General features: G+C 35.6%; 1 protein-coding gene across 1 annotated transcript in view; it reads left to right on the forward strand.

Moving 5' to 3' along the window:
* Positions 1-1,640: 1,640 nt before the first annotated feature.
* PlexA (plexin A) overlaps positions 1,641-9,478 on the forward strand; it is a 144,140-nt gene continuing 136,302 nt past the window's right edge. The window contains exon 1 of the mRNA XM_068347102.1: positions 1,641-1,664. The gene's annotated coding sequence lies outside the window, so the exon portion shown is untranslated. The remainder of the gene's footprint in view (positions 1,665-9,478) is intronic.

Genomic DNA, 9,478 nt, shown 5'->3' on the forward strand with positions numbered 1-9,478 from the left:
ATGGAATGATCTTCCTAAACGGGTAGTTGAATCAGTAGAACTTCAAAAGTTCAAAGTTGCAGCAAATGCTTTTATGTCAAACAGGCTGACATAAGTCTTTTCATAGTTATATATGAATTATCCGTTTTAATGTTGATAATGTTTTTTTTTAAATATTTTACTTTCATTTTTCATTAATTATATTGTTTATTTATTTCCTAGTTTCCTTTCCTCACTGGGCTATTTTTCCTTGTTAGAGCCCTTGGTCTTATAGCATCTTGCTTTTCCAACTAGGGTTGTAGCTTAGCTAGTGATAATAATAATAATAATATGTGTGCGTTAGCTCCATAATGTGTATAGTATTAGGTGTAACCGTATACTGTATATTTTTTCAGTTTATGTTTTTGGAATTAGATATATTCCAAATTTTGTTGCTTAGTCTCTGATTTATAATGGAAGCTTAGATCTTTTCAGTCCGGTAGCAAGAAAAAGCTAATATATAGTTAAAAACTCCTTTTTACTCTTTATAATTACATAAATTTGCTACCGCAAACAGACCGTCAACACTAGCTGTGTTGAATTTCAAAGAATCACACCGCCTTTCCTCTTTATTTTCTTTCTTTCTCTCTTTTTTTTATTACGTTGAATTATATAGTACCTAAATACCCTTTGGAATAATTTGACTTGGTTCTATTTCTCTACCAGTTGAAAAAATAGATTTATATATAGCTATTATGTTTAATGCATTTTTATACATTTCTCCTTATTGGCTCTTCGTCACGTATTATTCATCCCCAATGAATGATGTAGGAGTCTAGATGAGACTTATTCATTCATTCCCGTACAGTGTTATGTCTGATAAGCTAATGTAGAATGGACCTATTTATCATAGTAGGTCACAAGAACACTACAATGGGGTACACAACTACACTTGTATATCCTTATTTAGAGTACATGTTTAGAGTTGTTGTCACTAAATAAATATGTGTTTGGCTTCATATATTTATTTTACGATAAGGGGAAATAATATAGATATGTATTTACGTTTGTATTTCTTAAGTACATTACTGTGGAATCCAAGTAAAGGTTTGTTATCTAGTATAAAATGTTCGATATATCTGAAACTGAACAGAAATGAACTTGGGTTAGATACGTATTAGCTTGTTCTCAGTACATGGCCGGTGTACTTGTTACGACATTGATAAGTATTTTTTGTTTATTTCATTACGTCACTTATTGGTATTTGTTGCTTATATAAAACATTTGTTTTTTTGTATTCAAGATTATACTATTTAATTATCTTAATACGGTTAAAGTCCGTGTTCTTTGTTTCTATAGTGTGTTTGTTAGTTACAGGTGAAAAATTCTTTATGATCTTAATTATGAAAGGACTGTAAACAGTTACTTATTATCTTAACCATGAATTTGTCTAAAACTTCAAAAACTCAATTAAAATTCGTAGCCTTAAATTCACCTCTGGTATAAGCAACACGAGTGTTATCTCTTATCTTTTTCTCTTTCAGGTAAGATGGTGACGTCATTATCTTCCGTATCAACAATTGATATGATGACATGTAACGACAAAACCGAACATTCTGGAGATAACTAGTTTCGCTGTTGTGTTTTCTCAAGGGAAAACCCACTTGTGGAGATTCTAGTTATTATCACTAAACATGTCTGGTCAGGTAAGGATTCGTTTATCTGTATGAACCACGTTACTACTTCCATCCGTAACAACTGAGGCAGACCATTTTTACCTCCGCTAACGAAGTTGGGAGGAGGTTATGTTTTTGGCCCTGTTTGTCTGTTTGGTGAACAACTTCCTGGCCACAATTTTACACATATAGTAGTGAAAGTTTCAGGATTAATTATTATGTTGAGACGTGGAAGTGATTCAATTTTGAAAGTCCTAGGTCAAAGGTCAAGGTCAAGCAAAAGGTTGACCGAATTAACCCCTAAGGCAAGCTTGTTTCGAGAAATAAGATAAGCCGCTGTGGCGGAGGTCTGCACTCCAGAGTGTCTTTCTAGTTATCTTAGCCATCAGATTATGATGTAGTCATTCTTGGAAATATAAGTCGTATATGATTTTTTTTTCTATAGAATTATCTAAATTAAAGTGAAATAGAGAAGGCGTGAAAACTTTGTGACCACTCCAGAAGCGAACACGGGATCCCACTTTCGATACAGGTATACTGTAGGCTTATCATACTCCGTCGAGGTGTAGCTCAGCTATTAAGAAGTTTGCCTAACTTCAGCAGACATGTTCAACTTCACTACTGTTGCAGCAATTATCTAAACTCTGACCTTTTGCAACTCTCTCTCTCTCTCTCTCTCTCTCTCTCTCTCTCTCTCTCTCTCTCCTCTCTCTCTTACGAATACTTTGCTTAAGTGATTGCGTATATGTTTTGTAACCTTGCGGGTCAGTACCTTCGCCGGAGGCTCAAAAATGGACCTGGTTGAGATTCATGGCCATATAAAATCTTTTTAGAATGAATAACTACAAAGATCCAGTACCTTGGACAACACCTCCACACCTCCTGGTGTGCCTTTACTGGTAAAGAACAAGTTTTAAATGCGAGAGACCTGTCGCCTCTGGTTGACTGGTAATAGATGGGAAGAAAGTCGTTTTGATTTCGTAGACCCATTATTTTTGCGATGCCAATTTTAAATCAAAACAGTTTCGTATGCATGGAGTTTGATCTCTCTCTCTCTCTCTCTCTCTCTCTCTCTCCTCTCTCTCTCTCTCTCTCTTTCTCTCTCTCTCTCGTTTTTAAATATATTAGATTTTAAATGTCATTGTTAAGCTATTTGTTCATTTTTTAAATTACTTTTGAATTGTTTATTAAGCATCCTCCAATCGGCATCAATGACCATTACCGTTATGATGCCAGAAAATTACCAATCATTCTCTCTCTCTCTCTCATCTCTCTCTCTCTCTCTCTCCTCTCTCTCTCTCTCTCTCTCTCTCTCTCTCTCTCTCTCCTCTTCTTCTTCTTCCTTCTTCTTCTTACTCGTTTTAAATATATTTGATTTTAAATGTCATTGTTAAGCTATTTATTCATATGTTTTTTTGATTACTTTTTAATTATTTATTAAGCATACCCCAATCGGCATCAGTGACCATCGATGTTATGATGCCAGATATCTCTCTCTCTCTCTCTCTCTCTCTCTCTCCTCCTCCTCTCTCTCTCTCTCTCTCTCTCTCTCTCTCTTGTTGATGACGATGTTAAAGAAGTCGGAAGAAATTGCCCTGAACTTTTGAGTTATGATGTTGACAGCGATTCTCGTTTTCCATCAGGTGAACTTTTTTGTTTGCGGAGTACTGGGAAAACTGTTTCGCAATGAAGTTTTGCCTCTCTTTCAATTGCGCTTCCTTTGAAGAACTGCGGTTCCATCTCCCTGGCAGAAAGTAAAATACTCGTGTGACTCCGAAAAGAAAACAGTGACTCGAAAAGTGCAGGGAAACTACGTGACTTGAAAAGCAAAGTTGACCAGTAACTAAAAAAAAAAAAAAAAAAAAAAAATATGAAGGCAGTCTGCACAAAGGGAAGATTTTAAAGACTCGGTGGGGAAAAAAATGGAAACCCATAAAGATGATAGAGAATTACTTAAATTTCAAATTGAGAATTATTAAATTTCAAATTGAGAATTGCTGAAATTTCAAATTGAGAATTACTTAAACTTCAAATTGAGGATTACTTGAATTGCAAATTGAGACTTACTTGAATTTGAAATTGAGAATTACTGAAATTTCAAATAGAGAATTACTTACATTTCAAATTGAGAATTACTTAAATATGAAATAGAGGATTACTTAAATTTCAAATAGAGAATTACTTAAATTTCAAATGGCGATTACATAAATTTCAAATTGAGAATTACTGAAATTTCAAATTGAGAATTACTTGAATTTCCAATTGAGAAATATTTACATTTCAAATAGAGAATTACTTAAATCTCAAATTGAGAAATATTTACATTTCAAATAGAGAATTACTGAAATTTCAAATAGAGAATTACTGAAATTTCAAGTAGAGAATTACTTAAATTTCAAATTGAGAACTACTGAAATTTCAAATAGAGAATTACATAACTTTCAAATTGAGAACTACTGAAATTTCAAATTGAAAGTTAAAAGAGAAATAAGTAAGAACCACTCATATTCAACGTCATGAAAAAAAAAATCTTGACGTTTAAAGGAGTTTGTCATTTGCTGTTTCGGAGTTGACAGAAATACTTAGTTTAGTTCAAGAAAATAAATTGCTCATTCTGGAGTTTTACGATCTTGTCCTCTTCGGAATAAAAAGATAGTCGACTGTGTTTTTCTTTTTTTATGCATGCGTTATTTTTGCAGAGTAAAGTTGCATGTGAAACAATTTGTCAGCTTTAAAGAGTAATATGATAACAATATACTGGTAATGAATTTGTTATTTATTGTTATTTATTATTGTTATTAAGATTATTCTACCATACACTTTTCTCGTGTTATAGGTGGTAGAATCAGAATATTACACAGCTTCCAGCATGTAATATATATATATATATATATATATATATATATATATATATATACATATATATATATATATATATATATATATATATATATACACAGTATATATATATATATATATATATATATATATATATATATATATATATATATATATATATATCCTCATTCCTACAGTATTAATGTTCAAGGGCTTATTTTTCAGTGAACTTTAGCTCTACATATTGGTCACCCATCCAGCCACTGACCAAACTCAATGTTGCTTAGTTTCTCGAAACGCAATGGGATAATTGACGAGTTTTACATTAATTAGTTTATAACTGTACTACTTTATGTATATTTGCGGGATTGTTGAAGTACACTTGAAGAGTGAATTTAATAAGAGATGGGGGAGCCTTTGTATATAAGAGGCCAGTTCCTCCCGTGTGAATTAAAAATGGACATAAGCTAACTTAAACTTTCCCCCCCTAACCTAACTTACAAGCCGTATCCTTACCTACTTACTTAAAGGGGGGGAGTAATGCCCCCCTGCGACCCCCCTTAAACTGCCGTATTCTAAGTTAGCCATATTAATACATACAGGTGGTCGCTATCATACATACACCGCGAGATGGGTATCTCTGCTTACTTCACATACTTTAATTAGAAATTTCAATTGTTAAGGTGGCCACTAAGGCACTGGTATTCAAGGTAAATTCCAAAATATTTGATTACTTGCCTTGTTATGGTCTTTATATGCTTTGTTGAAAGAGCTTTTATTATCGTAACATCAAGATGCTTTAAACACATGACTCATACTTTCAATTTACATTAGATTTGGAATCGAAACAACCACGTTAAATGACATCCAAATGACCTTTGCTTCTTCTCATTGAAGTCTCTCGTTCCCTTATGGAATACGTTGTATAATATCACCAGAGGTTTCATCCACATGACACAAAAGGACATGTCGAAACTGGATTTAAAGATAGAGAAAGAGAGATAAAGAGATATCCTAAGCCAGAGATATAATGATTAGGAGGTACAGTAACTCCTGCTATTATCTTGTTTAGTCAGGAATACTATACCTTCGGGTTATTCGGAGGAAAAAAAGTCCTCTTTCTTCCCTTGCCCTGAGGAGGACCTGTTCCCTGCTTTTAGCCTCCCTTCTCCTCCTATCTCTTGTCCCCCCCCCTCCCCCTCCTTCCCCTCCCCGGCGTGTTCTCTTCCCTCCTCCTTTCAGATAACGCCATTGTCCTTTCTCTTCCCCCTCCTCAGACCGGTGTTCTCTTTATTTTCTTTCTTCCTCTCTCTGTTTACGTAAACAATCTATCTTTTCACCTTATTGTCAGCCTCTGCCTTTAATTCAATAGCGTTTTTGTGGATTTTTCTCCACCATAGACTTTGTCTTCGCAGACAACCTTCGCAAGGTTTCGTAAATTATTTATTTATTAAAAGACGGTATGAGATAGTAGAGACGGCATGTGCCTATATAAAGGCCAGAAAGGAGAAAGGTTCACCTCGGGTTTGACGACGACGACGTGTAACGTCAAATATATTCTCCGTAGACTTTACTGTGCGACTAAGAAAAAAATATAAGGAAAAATATATACAGTATGCATACAAATTGCGTTTACTCTAGGATGCTATTCAATTCTGGAAGCATGTCATTGCTGAAGATATATTGTACTTTTAGAGGTTATGTGTTGAAAATGTATTTTGTATTTTAATACAACAGCAATACAATATACGCTCCATTAGATATTTCCACTGAAACATCTGAAAATCCAAATAGTGATTTTTTTTTTTTTTTTTTTTGCTTCGAACCTCTACCTTTGTGTGTGTGTGTGTGTGTTATGCAACGTGGTGAAATGGTTTGAGTATCGCCATGATTGGCAAAGCTGTACTAGTCAGGGCCATCCATACTAGGTTGGTTTGCTGCAAGTGATCAGAATAAAGTCTCCCACCATCACCAATCAAATGGCCAAACCCCAAACATGACTACAGACTTGTCTGAAGCCTTTGTCCTGCATTGGACTAGAAAGGGCTGCATTTGTTGTTATTGATATATATAGCGAATAAGTCCACACTGTGACTTATAATTATGCTAATGGGTTTAAGCCTTTAAAAAGTCTCATAAAGACCATTACTTAGCATGCAAAGCATTTGATAACTTATTCTATTAATGATGTTAGAATCTTTGTTTGTTTTTGTACTGCATGAAGAATTTGTTTTCAATCCCCCTTGAAATAAAGAAGCTGTATTCGAAATAATACCAATAGAAGGAAGAGAGAGAGAGAGAGAGAGAGAGAGAGAGAGAGAGAGAGAGAGAGAGAGAGAGAGAGAGAGAGAGAGAGAGATTGATGGATTAAGATTACCTTGCCTTAAGCAAGACACGGGCTCTTGCGTTGGCAGCCCGTAAGCGAATATTAAATTAAAAACAATGAAATTACATTGAATTAGAGAGTTCTAACATGGGAAACGGGTAGAGAGAGAGAGAGAGAGAGAGAGAGAGAGAGAGAGAGAGAGAGAGAGAGAGAGAGAGAGAGAGAGAGAGAATAAGTAATAGTTGGGTCATCGTAAAAAAAAAGAATTATTTCGGTTCATTCGCATTGAAAGCATAAACAAAAGACGAAGCTTTCAAGCACCTTTGTGTGAGCAATATTCCAAACAGAGACGAATAATGTCAACAAAATTCTTTAATAACTGGGAGGACGGAAAGAATTGCGACATTTATTGAAAACGCATTGTTATTCAGAGATTTATTTCGCCATTTGAAGTATGTGATCCCTCTACGTTAAATCCGAAGGGTCTCAATACCCAAAATCATCATCATCTCCTCCTACTCCAATTGACGCAAAGGGCCTCGGTTAGATTTTGCCAGTCGTCTCTGTTTTGAGCTTTTAATTCAATTCTTCACAATTCATCATCAGCCATGTAGGCCTGGGTCTTCCAAGTGAACTCATCTCTCTTGGGGAGTGCGATGAGCATGACCAAACCATCTCCATCTACCACTCACCATGATCTCATTCACCTATGATACTCGAGTAATCTCTCTTATAGTTTCTTTTCTAATCATGGCTTGCCATTTAACTCCCAATATCCTTCTGAGGGCTTTGTTCTCAAATTTAAAAATACTGATATGAAATTCCCCGGCTTTTACTTATTGTTCTTTATCATCCCTTTCTGCACTTGTTCCTGTAGTCTTATTATCCTCTGCAAATCTTCTTCACAGGAATTCTTTCTTTAATCCTGCTTTTTATTTTTTCTTCCATGGCTCCCCGAGTCCTTCTTTTTAATGAGACCCAATTATCCGCGATGTATCTAATATGAATTTTGCGCACGCAGTTCTAATTTTGAAATGAAAAGGATTTTTCCTTCTCCGTTCGCACATGTTCCCCAGACGGAAGTTACTTCTTTTTTGCAGCTCTCAGGAAAAGTAGTCTGAGATTTCTTCTTTATAATTAAAGTCGAACTGTGTTGTATTTCCCGTACAACTTTAAATTTCGGCCCACTGTGGATTATATTTTACAACTAAATGCCAGGGTTGCGTCCTGCAAAAGGACTTGGGTCAATAAATTAAAGAGCAAAAAGCAAAAGGCATTTGGGACGGATGATGCGTTTAGCCCCTCTGATGGCCGAAGCGGCTTCATCCCTTTAATTTTCCCCTTAAGATCGGGAAGAGCTCGAGGCTGAAAAAGGAATAAAAATGCGTCCAGCAGAGATGGCTAATGCTCCTCCATATTCGGCTTCCTTCATAAAGCCTTGTAGATTTTGAGCCCGAAAAGTGTAGTCGCTAAACAGACCAACAATTCCATTATAGACGTCGTCTTCTCTCTCTCTCTCTCTCTCTCTCTCTCTCTCTCTCTCTCTCTCTCTCTCTCTCTCTCTCTCCAAATGAATCCTGTCAAATTTTCCAACCCCCGTCACGTTCTTGTGTGTAAATCAACGTTTAAAACTTTTTAATGTGTTCCCCCCCCCCTAGGAAGGAGAATGACAAAATGTCTTACCCTTCTGATTTTCGTGAAGTAATTATGGGATGCGGCTGCCAGCCCCACACCCTGTCCCATGGAAGAGCAAGTGTTTTATGTGATAAACAAATGTATTTTGGATTCAGAGTCGCAGGGAATTGGGAGATGTTAGAGTTCTCTTGCTTGAGGGTACACCCAGGCACACTATTTTATACAATTTCTCATCCCCTTATTTTGTTAAAGTATCTATAGTTTATATAGGAAATATTTATTTTGATGTTGTTACTATCCTTAAAATATTTTATTTTACCTTGTTTCCTTTCCTCACTGGGCTATTTTCCCTGTTGGGGCCCTGGGCTTATAGCATCCTGCTTTTCCAACTAAGCTTAGCAATTAATAATAATAATAAGAAGAAGAAGAAGAAGAAGAGACTGTGGAGTTGGATTGATGGATTGGTTAGGACTGTTCAAGGCAGATGGCAGAGAGTGAATGGTGAAACCGTTGAAAACATTAATGCAAACTTTACAACGGATGTGGAATTAACTTTGAGAAACAAAGAAAATAGTACAGATGTTTAAATATGGAAAAGGTTTATGATACTTAAGATTTGTGTACGTGGGGGGAACTCTTGTAAAGAAATGGATGGGATTTTTAATTTTTTTCGGATAGATAAAGCGTGATGGAAATTATGGGAATTACAGTTACATAACACTGCTTGACATGTCTGAGAACAGGCTTAGAAGTCATTGAGGAAGTATGACGGAGATTAGAAGTCCAGGGGGAAAGCTCAAGTCTTAGACAACATGATTGGAGCGGCTGTATACAAAGCTAGGCGTTACTGTAATATTTCCTCTGGTACATGTGACCCAAGAGAAACATTGTTTGAACTGATACAAATGCAAAGTGGGGAGATATGAGAAATTTTGATGCAAAAGAAGGTTTGATAAAAGTGCTTGAAACTTTTAATAATAAAACTTTTTAGGGTGATGCGTAGATGGAAGAGAACCGTGAAAGTGAACCTCAGATAATGGCTAGT

Source organism: Palaemon carinicauda, chromosome 23 (assembly GCF_036898095.1).
Source record: "Palaemon carinicauda isolate YSFRI2023 chromosome 23, ASM3689809v2, whole genome shotgun sequence".
Taxonomy (NCBI): domain Eukaryota; kingdom Metazoa; phylum Arthropoda; class Malacostraca; order Decapoda; family Palaemonidae; genus Palaemon; species Palaemon carinicauda.